This window comes from Trachemys scripta, chromosome 4 (genome assembly GCF_013100865.1).
Source record: "Trachemys scripta elegans isolate TJP31775 chromosome 4, CAS_Tse_1.0, whole genome shotgun sequence".
Taxonomy (NCBI): Eukaryota; Metazoa; Chordata; order Testudines; family Emydidae; genus Trachemys; species Trachemys scripta.
This window is the reverse complement of record NC_048301.1, coordinates 94148085-94154084: the sequence shown is the minus strand read 5'-3', so window position 1 is coordinate 94154084 and position 6000 is coordinate 94148085. Positions and strand designations below refer to the sequence as shown.

General features: G+C 44.9%; 1 protein-coding gene across 4 annotated transcripts in view; it reads left to right on the top strand.

The window, feature by feature from the left end:
- Positions 1–555: 555 nt before the first annotated feature.
- The window catches only part of ARNTL (aryl hydrocarbon receptor nuclear translocator like), a 97814-nt gene continuing 92369 nt past the window's right edge, over positions 556–6000 (top strand). For 3 of the 4 annotated variants that reach the window (XM_034769968.1, XM_034769969.1, XM_034769970.1), the window contains exon 1: positions 566–693. The gene's annotated coding sequence lies outside the window, so the exon portion shown is untranslated. Of the gene's footprint in view, positions 694–6000 lie in introns of all 4 variants that reach the window. The other variant, XM_034769967.1, reaches the window with a different exon arrangement.

Below are 6000 nucleotides of genomic sequence, written 5' to 3'. Positions count from 1 at the left end.
GTGACCCTGCACTAGAAGGTGGTGACACTGTAGTGACGATGCAGGGTGAGGTGATGATGTAGTGGCCCAGTGATGTCATGGCAATGACATAGAATCATAGAATCGACAGGGTGGGTGATGTCATAGTGATGACACGGCAACTGCGTGAAGCTGCTGTGGTGAACTGACCCACGGGAAGAATTGTTCAGAGATCCCCCCCCCCAGCTCGCCCGCCAAACCGCTCCCCAGAGTCCGATCGGGGCAAAAGCGCACCCGGCAGCACCAGCAGCGCTACATCCGGGTCCCGCCCGCCACCGAAGCGTTACGCAACTGCTGACTCCGCCCACTCATCGAACACGCACGCCCCGCCTCTCCCTCCCCAGCCCCTAGTTAGTACTTCAGTGGGGCGGGAGGAAAACTGCGAAGTCCCTTTCCTATTGGGTCCCTCTCCTTGGGCGTGCGCGGATTGGTCGGAGTTCTGAGGGGCAGGTCCTGGAGGCCATTGGACGACGGCTTTTTTGAGCGGCTCGCTCATTGGCGGAGAGGGGCGCTAGGTCTCGGGCTGGGGGAAGAAGCTATTGGCTGGAAAGTAGGTTAGTGGTGCGACGTTCAGTGGCAAGCCAGGCGGAAAGTAGGTCAGGGACGGGGGCTGCCTGCGCTGCCCATAGCCCTCACCGCGCCGCCGAGGGGCACCGACCCCCTCCCCCCTATACGGTGAGGCGGGAGGGGTGGGGAAGAGGGGCTGTTGCCGGTGCCGGTCGGGGACCCGGCGAGGGAGAGAAGGGGGGACTCCTGTCAGAGGGGGGAGAGACGGGGTTACCGTCAGGGAGAGTGCGGGGGCGAGAGACTGGGGGCGATTCCTTTCCGGAGCCCAAGAGAGACTGGGGGTGAGGGGAGTGAGAGGGAGAGGGAAAGGGAGGAGTGTGTGTGTACATCGAGGGGGCGAGGGGCAGGGAGTGGGGGTGTATGGAGGAGTGGAGGTAAGGGTGTGGGGGTGTATGTTGGGGGGTTGGGGGTGTGTGGAGGGATGTGGGGTATTTGTATGGGAGGAGGGGGTATTTGTATGGGAGGAGGGGGTGTTTGTGGATACCCAGGAGAAATATATATTACAAATGTGTGTGTATATTGTATCTACATTACAGGTCCCCATACCCTGACACCACCTCCCCCTCTCCCCCTGCCAGTGTATCCCCAGGGTATATAGTTTTCAATGTTTCGTGAGGGAAGAGGTGGGGGAATAGACCGAGTGCCTCCTGAGTGGAGAGCAGCATCCTCTCTCTTCCAGCCATGGCTAAGGCATAGTGGCTGGTTCAACTTGGGGTTTGTTTTTGTTGAATAACCCCCTGCTGTGTGGTGTAATAAATGACAACAGTTAACCATAAGCGTATATATAAGAACCTAATGGAAATACTAAGAAGTCAAACAGGATGAAATGGGCTTATTAATACACAGGAGAAGCTGCAGGTGGATTCCACTGGTTATAGCTTACATGGTGGAAGATATGCATCAGTTCTTAGTGCTTAGAGTCTATCTTAGTACATTGGTTAAAATAATTTGCTTTACTTGTAAATCTGAGGTAACTGTAATTATTCTGTGCGGAAAATGTCCAGTGCTGGAACAAAGTGTGGTTCGGTCCCCTCATGTGCTCTCTGAAGTATGAGGGCTCCCAGCCTTCCTGTAAGCAGTATTTGAGTAGACTCTTTCACCATTTTGCAAAGACAGAAGAAGAAGAAAGAGTGGGGCAAAGAGTATTAGGCCAGAAAATCTTGCTGTTTGATCATATTTAAAGTGGTTGACAATCTTTTCAAATTTGCCTTGCTCTCTTAGTTAGCTGAGCTGAGTTCAACCACTGAACCAAAGTGTATTGGTCCCCCTTTATGTAGATCATCCTTGGGCCTGTTATCCCACTGTTGGCTGCCTCTGCTGTCTACCATAAATTATGTACCTGGTGGAGGGTTTGCTTATGTGAAGAAAGGGATAGTCTGATGAACAAAAAATGTATGTAGTTTTAGACACCCCTTCACACCAATGTAAACAGGGTTTAAACATAACTTGTTTTAAATGAACTGGTCATGATCAATCCTAAAATCCTCCTATGGATCCTTTCTGTACTAGGTTCTAAGTAAAAAGAACCGGAGTACTTGTGGCACCTTAGAGACTAACAAATTTATTAGAGCATAAGCTTTCGTGGGCTACAGCCCATTTCTTCGGAGTAGTGTCTAAAGTATTATCTAAAACAAAATAAAAGCTACAAGACACACTATAGGAAAAGATCGAATTCCAACTGAAATGCTGAAACACGGTTCTTTGCAGACTTGATGCTAAATTCTTCCCTGCCACCTAAACTCACTAATCCTGAAACTATCATTGTTGTATGCAGTGTTGTTGTAGCTCTGTTGGTCCCAGGATACTAGAGAGAGAAGGTGGGTGAGTAATATATTTTATTGCAGTGGTTCTCAAACTTATTTGATCCCGCCCTCTTCTTTGTGTCTAGTCATTTACGCTTCCCCTGCTCCCACCACACAAGAACATATACCACCAGCTCTGAAGGCTGAGTGTAAAGTGGCAGCTGCTGACCAAGCGCCCAGCACCCCGTCAGCAGCAGAGGCACGGAACTAAGGGTGGCATGGTATGGCATTAGTGGCACTGGCAGTGGTGCTGCCTTCAGAGCTGGGTGCCTGGCCAGCAGCCACTGCTCTCCTAAAGCTTCTCTCTCACACCACCTCCCCCCCCCAGAATACATTCTGTGCCCCCCAGTTTGAGAACCTCTGTTTTATTGGACCAACTTCTGTTGGTCAGAGAGGCAAACTTTTGAGCTTACACAGAGCTCTTCTTCTGGAAGCTCGAAAGCTTGTCTCTCTCACCAACAGAAGTTGGTCCAATAAAGATATTACCTCATCCACCTTGCCTCTCTAATCCTGAAAGTATAATAACTGTCCAAAAGAATATTATTCAAGCTTTTGTGACTACAAAATATATCTAGTCAGTAAAACTAATATGAACATTAGAATATCTTTAATGAGAACTGCTATCTTAATACTGTCCTTTAAGACTTAGTAAGAAAAATGGAAAGACACTAATTCTCCATCTTTTTATGGTCTATTATACCAAATTAACTCTCAAAATTCCCCAACAGTACCTTTGATTTTGGCGTAGAAGTGCCAATATCTGTTTGAGTTGAATAGACTGATGCTATCACTACACTACAGCTTAAGTTGACATAAATTATGTCGCCTGTGGCTAATTCACACCCCTTCCCCTGAGCGACATAACTTATGCCTATTTAGTGCTGTCCACACTGGTGCTTATATCGGCAGGAGAGATTCTCCCACTGACATCGCTACCACCGCTTCCAGGGGCTGGAATAATTAAGCCGATGAGAGAGTGCTCTCGGAATTGGGCCTGTAGCATTCACTAACTATGAATACTATAAAAACAATAGATAAGAATAAGTTATCTTTCTGTTCCTCTTAATGTTATCAAAACGTTTTGGGATGAAGTTTTCCAGGTATGATTTTAGCACCAAGCAAAAAGATTTTTTGTCTTTTTCTTTTTCTTTTTCTTTTTTTTTTAATTTGATCAATCTATTCAGGTTGAGTTATGAGTCTGCATAAAAATGTGGTGGGTTTTGTAAGCCTTGTTGAAGGAGAAACTATCCAAGCTAAAAGAGAAAGTTGTATATTTTTAAAAACAAGTTATGACGTTGTTAAAGGTGGCATTTTCACTCATACGCCTAGAGCACTTTCTACTCTGCTTTCTACAGGGATGACTAAACTGGCTCAAAATTTTCAGATACTTGCATATATGGCTGCCTTCTGCTCCCTTTACTAGTTTTTTCTCCCTCGAAAGCAAGGGAAGTTAAATGCAAAATGTAATGGCAAGGTTGAAGAACTTAGCATATAAATCCTACATTTCAAAAAAAATTTAACACAAAACATGAACTTGGCAGAACTGTGCATGCAGTGTTCTGATTCTCCTGATGAAATGTGTACCCTCATATAGTGCTGTTTAAATGTGAGAGATTCACGAAAAACAGGTTAACTATGTATTTGAAATCCTAACTTTTGCTGTATTTCGTTGAAAAATTTGTAGTTTTAAAGGTTGGTGAAATTGTATATCTTGGGTTTTCAGGTAATCTAATATAGCCTATAAGGAAACTTCTTTTATAAAAACCCTGGCTAGTTAACTGTTTTACCCTCAACTATGAATGGCTGATTCTGCATTAAATATACCCTGTTGTATAAAAATGACACATGGGTATATTTTCATCACCTTTCACATCAGATTATGTGCACCACTCTACAATAGGAGCTACATATCTTATCTGATGTTTTAATCCAATCTGTGAAAAGAAATTTAATGTTAGGCTACGTATTCAGAGCCCAGGTTCCATCTCCTTGGAAACCTGATCTTTCACTCAACATTGTAAGCTTAATTTGTCTATTTAATCAATTTTTAAGAATAGATGCAAAACCTCAAAGCAGCTACCACTAGGTTTCAGCAGCTTGATGGATTCATGATCAATTTAATAAACTGGAACAAGATGTTATTTGTGGCCTTTGAGAAAGTTGATGGCTAACCTAGTTGTCCTTGCACTAATTTGGACAGTGACTAATATCTAAAAACAAATTTCAAATTACATTATAACATTAAACTTTCAGTGGGCTTTAGCCCATGAAAGCTTATGCTCAAATAAATTGGTTAGTCTCTAAGGTGCCACAAGTACTCCTCATTCTTTTTGTTTAACTAAAGCAGGGGTCAGCAACATTCGGCACGCTGCTCACCAGGGTAAGCACCCTGGCGGGCCGGGCCAGTTTTATTTACCTGCTGATGCGGCAGGTTCGGCCGATCGCGGCCCCCACTGGCCGCGGTTCGCCGTCCTGGGCCAATGGGGGGCAGCGAGAAGCCGCGGCCAGCACATCGCTCGCCAGTGCTGCTTCTCGCCGCCCCCATTGGCCCGGAATGGCGAACCGCGGCCAGTGGGGGCCGCGATTGGCCGAACCTGCCGCGTCAGCAGGTAAATAAAACTGGCCCAGCCCGCCAGGGTGCTTACCCTGGCGAGCCGCGTGCCGAACGTTGCCGACCCCTGAACTAAAGAATCTGAAGAGTAAAAATCTAATAAAACTCCTCCCCCATAAATGAACCTAAGATAGTACTAGGTTAGCGGTTCCTAGGAAGGACATCTGTTGTTAGCCCATGTTCTGTGTTTTTTCTCATTTGCAACTACAATGGGTATTTCTTAGTCAGCATACAAATTCTGTGTAACCTTTTGAGCTCCTGCTGTTTGAAGAGCTTGGTATTAAGTGTCTCTGATGTCAGATATCAGAGAGGTAGCCATGTTAGTCTGGATCTGTAAAAAGCAACAAAGAGCCAATACGTCTGTTAGTCTATAAGATGCCACAGGACTCTGATGTCAGAGGTAACACCGGCAGCTGACTTGGAGTCAGAACAACTTGTGAACCTGGGCTGATGCCCCACTGTAGTTTGGGGGCGGGGGGGAGGAGGAGTTTCTAGTAGGAAGGATGCCAATGGGCTTCTTTTAGAGCAAGAAATATCACTCACAGGAGTTAAAGCAGTAAATGGCATAATCCATTTTAAATGGCACAGTCAGTCTATATTTCTTAGTAACTTTCTAAAGAAGACTATACAGACAAGTATAAACAGTGATAAAACACAAATTTATTTTTCATAACATGTCGTTGCTTATGGCAACATTTTCTTTGCCTGTCATTAAATTAGCAAGCTTTCCATTGATATGGGGCTTTTGAATAGCAGCTTATGTGAAGGAAGTACTGTTGTCTGAAAGCTTACTCTTAAGGTAAATATTTAATGGTACACTTCTGGTACGGCTACTGTTGAAATATAATTCCCATTAAGTAGTTACAGTATCATTGTGGAGGAGTATTTCTAACACTTGTCGTGTTAAAGAATGGTAGTTTCACAGTTTCTGAACAGTTTGCATTGGCATCATATCCTCCAAGCCATTTTGTAACAATCCTGCCATTGAGGTTTTTAGATTTC